Consider the following 10945-nt stretch of genomic DNA (forward strand, 5'->3'; position numbering starts at 1 on the left):
GAACTTACAAGGTTTATGTTTATTGCAAAAGTTATTTTTGTGTTTGTTTCAGACATTTTCAAAATATAAAAATATAGAATGAAGAAAATATAACTCAGCCATAATTTGACTTTGTTTTCATGTGGTCTTTTTCTTTTACAGAATTGTGGTCAAATTCCACATGCAATGTTGTATCTTGTTTTTGTATATGTTCAAGTTTTTAAAAGTAAACATAACCCAGGATTTTGTTAATATTTAGACTGTTTTGTTGTTAAACTACATGGAATATTGAAAAATCAGGTGTGAGACTCAGAGCAAGAGTATGGATCAGGAAATGTGTCAGAGCTTGCAATTTAAAATTTGTTTGTAGAACTTAGAAAACATTTCTTGACTGTTTTATATTTTATTGTCAATGGGATTCTAGGATTAGAAGAGTACCTAAGTGTTTATCTAGACCAATATGTCTTAACTTTTAAAAAAAATGGATGAAGACCCTTGTTCTTTTACTTCCATTCCTCTCTACCTCCCCCCTCTCTCTCCTTTCCTCTCCTGTCTTCTTCTGTCTTCTCTTCTCTCCAGAGAAAAATGATTATAATTTGCTTCTAGATTATATAGCAGTTACAACAAATAACTTCTTAGTTGCTCAAGAGTTTATGATCCACAGGTTTGGAGACAAATTTCTAGGTTACACCCTTTACCAGCAAGCAGAACTGACCTTCATCCAACCTGGGAAAAAAAGGAATACAGGAATGAATTGTCAAGGTCTCAGTTCTCCAGCATTGGGTTTGCATTTGGATGCTTTCTAATTAGATGTGGATCATCCAAAAAGATCCACACTTTATGAATAGGAAACAATTTGTAGAGTTATCTGCTTACATATTTAGTAGAAAAACAGCCCTGGCTGGTGTTGCTCAGTGGATTGAGTGCAGACCTGTGAACCAAGGGGTCTCTAGTTTGATTCCCAGTCAGAGTGCATGCCTGGGTTGCAGGCCAGGTCCCTGGTTGGTGGCACTGGAGAGGCAACCACACATTGATGTTTTTCTCCCTCTCCTTCTCCCTCTCTTCCTCTCTCTAAAAATAAATAAATAAAATCTTTTAAAAAGGAAAAATAATCACTAGGAATTTATTGTGCACTTAGAATTGCGCTAGATGCTACTATGTTAGCAGAAAAAAAATAACCAAACTACAGGCAATGTCCTTCCTTTCTTGATTTTCCAACTCTAAATTCCTAAATACATCAGAGGCACACCTACCATTTGGCAATAAGCTATTATTAATAATGCCTTGGGTACACTAACTTTTTGTTTTTGTAAACTTCATGGATTGCACCAGTCCTGGGGTAAAGTGAAAAGCAAAGTGAATCTGTTCAGGTTCAGACACCTGACAGAAACCTCATTCAGGGGCAGCAGGGCAGGAGGGGAGCTCCTTGTAATCACAAGGTCACCCAACTCCATTGTAGTTAGAAATGCTTCCAGGGAGGAAAAGTGATTTCCATGTATGTTCCTTGCTCTGATGCTGGTTTTAAAAGAGGGATGAAAACCTTGACTTCCAGGGCTGGAAGTATTCACCTGCTCTGGAAGTACGATGTTGCTATCTGAAGTTGTAGCTAATGCTTGTTGCAAAAGTGGTGATGTAACTTTCTGAAAATAGTTGTAGAGACTGATAAAATTTTCTAATGTTTGATTTTGTACTTTCTTATTTTAGGTTGCTAGGTTTCAAACTGAAAGGGGATTCTCAACACTGAATCTAATTTTTGTAAGTGCTTAACTGAATCCTAGCTCTCCAAAAGGTAATCTATAAAAACATTTATTAAAATATTAAGCAGAGGTCCTTTCTTATTCAAGGTGGTTAATTACTCCAGGTAAAATAAATTAATTATAATAGAATGGTAGAAAATAATTACCAAACAATCTTGAATTTATAAATTAATTGGTAGATTAGATGATTCTTTCTAGCATCTGTTATTGAGCTCTTTATTTTAAAGAATGACTTTTTAAAAGATTTTTATTTATTTATCTTTAGAGGGGAAGGGAAGGAGAGAGGGAGAGAAATATCAATGTGTGGTTGCCTCTCATGTGTCCCCTGCTGGGAACTGGCCTGCAGTCCAGGTATGTGCCCTGACTGGGAATCGAACTGCGATACTCTGGTTCGCAGGCCTGCACTCAATCCACCGAGCTACACCAGCCAGGGTTTGTTACTGAGCTCTTTTATGTATTTCATGAATCCATTCCTCATTAGTGTCTGTGAGCACATGAAACAATAACAGCATAAAGAAATGGTTCCTGCCCATCTATGAAAGGCTTTCCTTACTTGCTCTCATTCTTACAAATGCACATTTCCCTCTATTTAAATAAAACTCCAATTTCTATTTAAGCATGTGTTTGTGCATTATCCACCTGCTAGCTTGCTCTTTTAAGTCATTTACCTCCTGTCTCACAGGTTCCTTAGAAACATTTTGGGAAGTGGTATTTAAACTCCCCTACCTGGCTCTCCTTTTACATTAATACATTTAATTCTCATGACTCACAGTTTTAGCCTGCAATGATGAAGATGGTGTGGCCTGCATTTCTCTAATGTGACTCATTTTTACACCATTTTCCCACATGATCCATAGTTACCTTGACACAGCTCGTATTTCTTCTCAGTGAAATCTGTTTCTTGCGCCTGTTTTCCATGCCTAGCAGAGGACAGGCTTTCTTGAAAGCACAACTGCTTGCCATTCATCTGTGCTTATTGGTGACCCAAGGAAAGGGTGTGTTTTAATCACTTACTTACTTCTTTGCTGAGGGAGGGATTTCTATGCTATGGTTTTGAATATGGCTAAACACATGACACCTAATACTGGACAGATGACATTGACAGTAATTAAATTAGTCACATACAGTCACAGCTTAGGCTAGGAAGACACAGCATACCACACATAGCCACACAGGGGCTGTACTTGACAACAGAGTAAACAGCCATGGGCTTGTGGGAGGCAGGTTTTATAGCATTAAGAGGGTGTGGTGCTCTCCTGGTTTCCACAGGAGGCTGTGCTTGGTTTGTTTGAATAATTTTGTGAGCTGGCTGGAAACCGAAATCCACTACTCAGGGATAAGCAGGAAATGTGCCCAGTCTCCTTGATACAGAGGGTTGTTTGGCTAAGGGGGATGGTATCTGTGGGAAAATACTAGGGAGAGAAACGGAGTTAGACCATTTGAAGCACTCCCAGTGCTTCAGATGTCAAGGCTGCACATAATATTGGACCTTAATTTTAAGCCTTACACCACTGGGTGTAAGCAAACAACAGGAGCAGTGGAAAGGGGAAAGGTAAAATAAGGAACTGTGAAAGTTTGTTGACCCGAGATTTGACTTGTGGTGTAGTTGAAGGCCTGAGTCCAACAATAATCTTGTGCATAGTAGCTGCTCTTGTTTCCTCCCATCCAGGCAGGAATTTGGGCTGCTTGTGGAGTTGGACACAACCATTCTTTTTCTGTGGTTCAACTGTGGGAAATTAAATTAGATGAGCTCAGAAATATAATATTCAGTCATGAAATTAAAATAGATAGCCCAGTACCTAGTGTAACAAAAACATCAAATCAAATGCACTGGGCTTTGGAGGAATTAAGTTTTGGTACTGAGAACTAGGGTATCCTTTCTCAGGAACTTGCTCTTTCTGACGGTGTCCATATTGTATAACCTGAGGCTTGTAGCTGCTAGGATTACCCCCACTTACCCCTTATTAAATATTGCAGTTCCATCTCTTTTCTCCTGTGGGCAGTCTCTCTGGGCCTCCTGAGGTGATGATGAGCTAAATTTAGGAATCAACTTGTGCTGATGTGCTAATAAGAGAAGGCAATGGGTTCTCCTTCCCTTCCCAGGGGGCATATGTGCATTTAAATGGTGCTTTACAGAATACTTTCTCTAACTCTGCTAATCAGATGAAGAATTAGAAATACTGTATGGTTAAATATCCAGGATATGGTCTCAAGCTACTGGATTGAGACCCGAATCTACAATTGCTGTTATGACCTTCGAAAAGCTGCTTTAACACTTTCTGAGTTTCAATTTCCATATAGGTAAAATGAGAGTGATAATAGTTAACACTTATCAGTTAGTATGTGCAGATGCTGTGCATGCATAATCTCATTTGATCCTTACAACACTTCTATGAAGTACAGGCTTTTCCTGTTTTATTGCACTTCACAGCTACACACACACACACACACACATATATATATATATTTTTTTTTTTTACAAATTGAAGGCAAGACCCTCTACCAGAAAAAAAGATTATGACCTTCTTTATTGCATAGTCACTTTATTGTGGTGATCTCGGACTAAACTCAATATCTCTGCAGAATGTCTGTAAGTACCATTGTTACTTCTATTTCTCACACATGAGAAAACTTTTAGTATATCTAATCTTTGGGATCTCGTGATTAGAATAATAACTGACATTTATTGAGTACTTAACTGTATGTTAAGAATTATACTAAATGTTCTATATGTCTCACTTAATCTTTACAACTGCTAAATATATTTTCTGAATAATACTGCAAGTCAATTCTCCTAGGTCCAATTTCCTCTTTAACAGAACAGGGGTAATAATACTCACCTTTTAAGGCTGAGATAGCAGTTTTACAGCCTCATAGAGCTGCTGTGCCGATAAAATGATGTAATAAGGGTACCGCTTAAGCACATAGTACATGCTCAGTAAGTGGTAGTTACTATTTAATTCTTTGTTTTACTTTCCCTGGGAAGGGGCTGGTGTGGCAATGGTTACTTGCATCCACATTTTATACATTGTAGGGAACCATTTCACATGCCATGGAATTGTAGCTCAGCCCTCATATGGAAAATCAGTGAGGTGCATGTTGGCACACACGGCCACACCCGTGGATAGGTTTTCCTGTGGGGAATCAGGCCTGCATTGTACCTAGATTGCTATGACGCTTACTTTTGCTGAAACTCCATCACCCTGAATTGAGGCAGGAAAGGCTTACTGCAACTTCCTAAAATCTGAGCTAAACCTCCCAAGTATGGAGTGTGACCAGTTCAACCACTTTTTCCCTTGGTCTGCAATGTCCTCTTTGATGTAATTAGCAACATTCTTTCCTTTGTTATGTGTAAATTGTAATCCCCTACAGTGAACCTGTGCATAGTAAATGAGGACTACCCTCCATGAAATGTACACAGAGAATCAGTAAAAGCCTGTCCAGGCAGGGACTGAGCTCTCTGGCCCTCTAGCCCTGTCTGTCTCAGAGAGTGGCCATATCATCCCTTTTTTCTCCGTAGGACTTCTGTAGTCTGTGTGTATTTGTTCTCTAGCAGCCACAACATACACAGATCCTTCCAGGAAGGATCTGCCATTTCACATGACTTTTTTATTCTCCCAGTTCCTATCTCTGTACAGAGAAGCATTCCTCTGCCATGCTTATGAAAGAGAAGCCACAGCTCACAACTTCCGCATGAACCATTTACTTGTATAGTAGCTGCTGCATTTTCACTAATGCATGCAATCATTATTTAATAGCAAATTTTACACAAAATACTTGAAAATATGCATTCTGTGTGTTCTAAGAATGGGCCAAGGTACTGGTAGAATGTTGATGCAAGCATTTATTGAGTGTACTGTAAAATGTTACTCATGCTCACCATGGAATTATATATGAATAATATTTGAGTGCTTATTATGTGCCAGATGCCATAATAAGATGTTTGACATAATTAGATGTCTATTTCTTCTACTCCTCTCAGTCATCCTATGAGCTAGGTATTACCACCTTCTATTTTACAGAGGAGAAAATAGAATCTTAACTAGATTAAATAACAATCAATCTTTTAAGGCTTGTAAATGGCTAGTAATTCTGTCAGCCTCAAAAGGCCAAGCAACGACTTCTCTTCCCTCAGTTCTACTCTTTGCTTGATTCTGATCTGCCTTCCAACATATAGTAAGTACCAGCATGAACTTTCAAAAATAAAATAAAATTAGCCCTGGCTGGTGTAGCTCAGTGGATTGAGTGCGGGCCTGCGAACCAGGCAATCACGGTTTGATTCCCAGTCAGGGCACATGCCTGGGTTGCAGGCTGGTTCCCTGCAGGCCAGTTCCCAGCAGGGGTCACATGAAAGGCAACCATACATTGATGTTTCTCTCCCTCTCTCCTTCCCTTCCCCTCTAAAGATAAATAAATAAATTTTTTTTAAAGTTAAAAAAAATAAAATAAAAAGATGGTACTCCTTGGAGTAAGCATTTAAAAAAATAAAATAAATTTATCTTTTTTTACAACAGAAATATAGCAAGAAATTTTCTTCTCACTCCCTGAAAATATTGTCAAAATGTATTTTCAAGCCTATAAATTAAGAATCACAAACGGGATAAGATTTTTGTTGTTTTATGTAATAAGGATTTGGTTTAGTATGTCTTAAAGAGTATTCTGAATGGAGTGTTACATCTTTTGAGTAATCTTCGATAAAACTGTTCTGTGCCCAAATATGTTTGGAAAATTTGGCATACTTTATTCTCTTATTGGAGCTTCACAATATCCATTAATGTTTTAAAGGATATATGAAGTCTTACAGTAAAGAAATGTGTTTAATCATGAGTGATTTATGATTTTTTATTTGTCATATCTTTTTTATTGCTCTGTTTCTGCTTTTTTGTATGTGTTTAGTATTTTCTAGTAGACCATTTTAATTCCCTTTACATTGCTTTCACTATGTTTTTGACTTGTTTTCCTAGTTATGTTATGTTGGTTACAATTAACATGTTAAAACAATATATTTCATATTAATACAAACTTAATTTCAATAGTATACAAAAACTTTGCTTCTATATAGCTTCATTTTCTACCCATTCATTTGTGATTTTTTTGTTATACAGATTATAATTGTTTGTATTTCCTGCCTGTCAAGCAGATTTGCAATTATTGCTTCATGAAATGTTTTAATTTCTCCTTCATTTAAAAAATAGTTTCACTGGATATAGAATTATTTGTTGACAGTCTTTTTCTTTCAGTACTTTGAATATGTTATCTTACTGCCTTCTAGCCTCTGTGGATTCTGATGAGAGTTTGGCTGTTACTCTTATTGAGCCCTTATACGTGATAAATTGGTTCCCTCTTTCTGTTTTCAAGATTTTGTCTATATCTTTAGACAGCTTTATTTTGATGTCTCTTGGCATATATTTTTAAAAAAAGATTTTCTGATTTGGTGTTTGTTGAGTCTCTTGAATATTAGAGTACTGTTTTCATCAGACTTGGGAAGTTTTATGCCACTGTCTCTTCAAATGTTTTTTCTGACTTCCATCTCTCCCTTTGTTCCTCTGGGACACTCTCCTTGCACATTTTGGTACTTTTGATTATCTCCCACAGGTCTCTTAGGCTGTGTTCATTATTCTTCATTTCTTTTTCCTCTCCTAGGCCTGAATACATTTAATTGGTCTATATTCAATTCAATGATTCTTTCTTCTGCCTTCTCAAATCTGACATTGAGTCTCTCTAGTGAATTTTATGTTTCAGTTATTATGCTTTATAATTCAAGAATGTCTGTTTAATTCATTTAAATATCTATCTCTTTATTTAAATTCATTTAAATATCTATCTATTCTGTCAGATATCATTCTCATACTTCCCTTTAGTTCTCTAGACATGTTTTTAAAAAAATATAGTTAAAATAGCTGGTTCAGAGGTACCTGTCTACTATATCCAATTTCAGGGCTCCCTCAGCGTTGGTTTCCATTGATTGCTTTTTTTCCCCTCTGAGTGGGCTGTATTTTTATATTTCATTGCATGCCTTATATTGCTTGGTGGAAAATGGGACATTTAAAATAATATAATGTAGCAAATCTGGATATCAGATTTTCCACACTCCCCAGCTTTGCTCTTTTGGCTGTTTGCTTGCTTAGTGACTTTTCTGGACTAATTCTGTAAAGCCTGTTTTCTTCATTGTACATGGCCACAGAAGTCTATCCTTGGTTAACTCTTGGCATGCACATAGCCCTACACACATGGACTTCTAGATTCTAGAAATATTATACAGATTTTCAAAGCCCTTATGGACATTCTATTCAAAAGATTTTACTTTTAAGCTTTTTTGAATAATTTTTGTTTGCTCCAACTAGTACACACTCTCCCTAGGCAACCATAATTGACTGAAGTTGTTTTTGATCAAGGCCCCTAGACAAAAGGCTTTTATACTGGAAAAGCTCCTAAAAGAAAGACATTCTTTTTTTAAAGACTTTATTTATTTATTTTTAGAGAGGGGAAGGGAGGGAGAAAGAGAGGGAGAGAAACATCAACGTGTGGTTGCCTCTTGAGCACCCCCTGCTGGGGACCTGGCCTGCAATGCAAGCATGTGCACTAGACTGGGAATCAAACCTGCCAACCTTTGGTTCTCAGGCTGGTGCTCAATCCACTGAGCCACACCAACCAGGCCTAAAACAAAGACATTCTTGTAAGTGGGATCCTTTAGGGAGGAACCAACAGGTCAAATAATGATAGTTCTCTGTGAAAGGAGCTTTGAAGAACCCTCAGTTCATATTGCTGGCTCTGGTTTCTCTAGGGCTTTTGGTTTTCACCATGATTATGGGCTGTTGCTTTTCAAGAGTACTACTGATGCCCTGGCCTGGTAGCTCAGTTGGTTAGAGTGTCATCCAAATATGCTGAAGTTGTGACTTTGATCCCCAGTCAGGGCACATATAGGAATCAACCAATGAATGTATAAGTAAGTAGAATGACAAGTTAATTTTTTTCTCTCTCTCTCTCTAAACAAATTAATTAATTTAAAAAAGAGTACTGCTGATCTAGGGGAGGGGCACATGAGAATAGGGTAGGTTTAAAATTACCATAACGCTTACTGTCATTACTGAGATTTAGCTGTTTTTCTTTCTTTCTTTTTTTTAATCCTCACCCAAGGACATGTTTCGATTGGTTTTTAGAGAGCATGAGAGGGACAGACAGACATCATTGTGAGAAACATCAATTGATTGTCTCCCATAAGTGCTCCAACTGTGGATTCAGTCTGCAACCTAGGTATGTGCCCAGACTGGGAATTGAACCTGCAACCTTTCAGTGCATGGAAGGAGGCTCTGACCAACAGAGCCATGTGACCAGGGCTAGGTGTTTTTCTTGAATAAATACTACCCAGATTGCAGTAGGACTGTGTGAGGATATTTTATGGCCTTTTAAATTTGCCTAATATCCTTATGAAATAGATATAAAATATAGAATTGTCATGCTATTTCTTAACTATAGAATAAATAATCTTTTATTTGTTTGAGCTTTGCTAGTGAGAATCAAACACTAAGGAATTTTTATAAATTAAAATGAACACAACACAATTTTCATTAGCACAGCATCTTACCACAAGGCTGGATTCCCACAGTTAGGTGCCCATATATGCAGAATTTAGATTTTTTTAAAAAATATTTTCTTTCTTTATTTTTTGAGAGAGGGGAAGGGAAGGAGAAAGAGAGGGAGAGAAACATCAATGTGTGGTTGCTTCTCATATGTCCCCTGCTGGGAACTGGCCTGCAACCCAGGCATGTGCCCTGACTGGGAATCGAACCACGATACTCTGGTTCGCAGGCCCGCGCTCAATCCACTGAGCTACACCAGCCAGGGCCAGAATTTAGATTTTTTAAGGTTTGTAACATGAAATTCTAGGAACTGATTAGGAGAACATTATGCTGTATCTACTGCAAGATGACTTATTGGGAGTTAGTGATATCCATATATATATATATTTCTAAATACAATCCACATATATTATCTATATGCCTATATATAGTATTTTCATATGGTAGTTATAAACAAATCTATTAATCTATATCCATATATAGTACCTGGGATACAAATGATATGAGGAAGTATGTTCTGTATATATTCTGAAAAAGAGGGAGAAGTAGTATGTTTTTTACATTATAATACAAAAGGGCCTCGGCATCTTTCCAGACCTGTAATTTCATTACATATTCAACTATACTTGTCAAAACCATGAGAAAAATATATAAGATAAATTCTGTATTTGGGTGGTACTGTTGGAAGGCCTGAATATGAATGTAAAACTACTTTTTAAGATGTTAATAACTACTTATGGGGGATTAGGTTGATGGTTCTCTCCCATAAAGAGTAAAAATATATTATAGATAAATGGAAGTCTAAACTTGATTTAAACTAGATGACACTTCATCTTCTTATATGATGATCACATTATAAAAAGCATGGATTGTCATGAAACTGATACTTAACCTATGTACACAGTTTTTAAGGCTAGAACATTACTATATACCAAAAGTAATATCATTAAAAATGAATACAGCCTTAAAGAGAAGTGGCCATATTTCTTAATAGCTGAAGACTTAAAGAAAAAAGAGCTTACCATCAATATTTTTTCCTGTTGTAATACCACACATTGAAGTGGTACAAATAGGAGTAAAGTATCCTGTATTGATTGCCTTTTTTTTTTTTACAAGATGGATATTCAGTGAATGATATACAGGTTGCTTTTCTTTCCATTGTGCTCCTGGAATCATATAAAGTGAGTATGTGAGTCATGATGGTAAATTTGGTAAATAAAAATGGGCAAATACATGATAGCTGTAAAATTATTTGAATCTGAAGATAAGGATTACATTACTAGCATACTTTGTTTTATTGTGCTTTACTTTATTATATCTCACCAATGTTGTGTTTTTTTACAAATTGAACACAAGACCCTCCACCAGCAAAAAGATGATGACTTGCTTTATTGTGACACTTACTTCATTGTGGTGGTCTGGAAATGAATCCACAATACCTTTGATGTATGTCTGTAAAGGAAGAAATTGCCATCATTTGGGAACTTTGTAGAGAAACATTCACGTTTGCTTTAAACAATCAGTACCAGGCGGTATTGTGAAGTCAGTAAAGTTTTTTTTCAGTGGGTCAATCTTCTCCATTCTTGATTCTTTCTTCTCATCTTTAATACTGTCCCCACCCTTCTAGGG

Source organism: Artibeus jamaicensis, unplaced genomic scaffold (assembly GCF_021234435.1).
Source record: "Artibeus jamaicensis isolate MK-2021 breed Jamaican fruit bat unplaced genomic scaffold, CSHL_Jam_final contig_240, whole genome shotgun sequence".
NCBI lineage: Eukaryota > Metazoa > Chordata > Mammalia > Chiroptera > Phyllostomidae > Artibeus > Artibeus jamaicensis.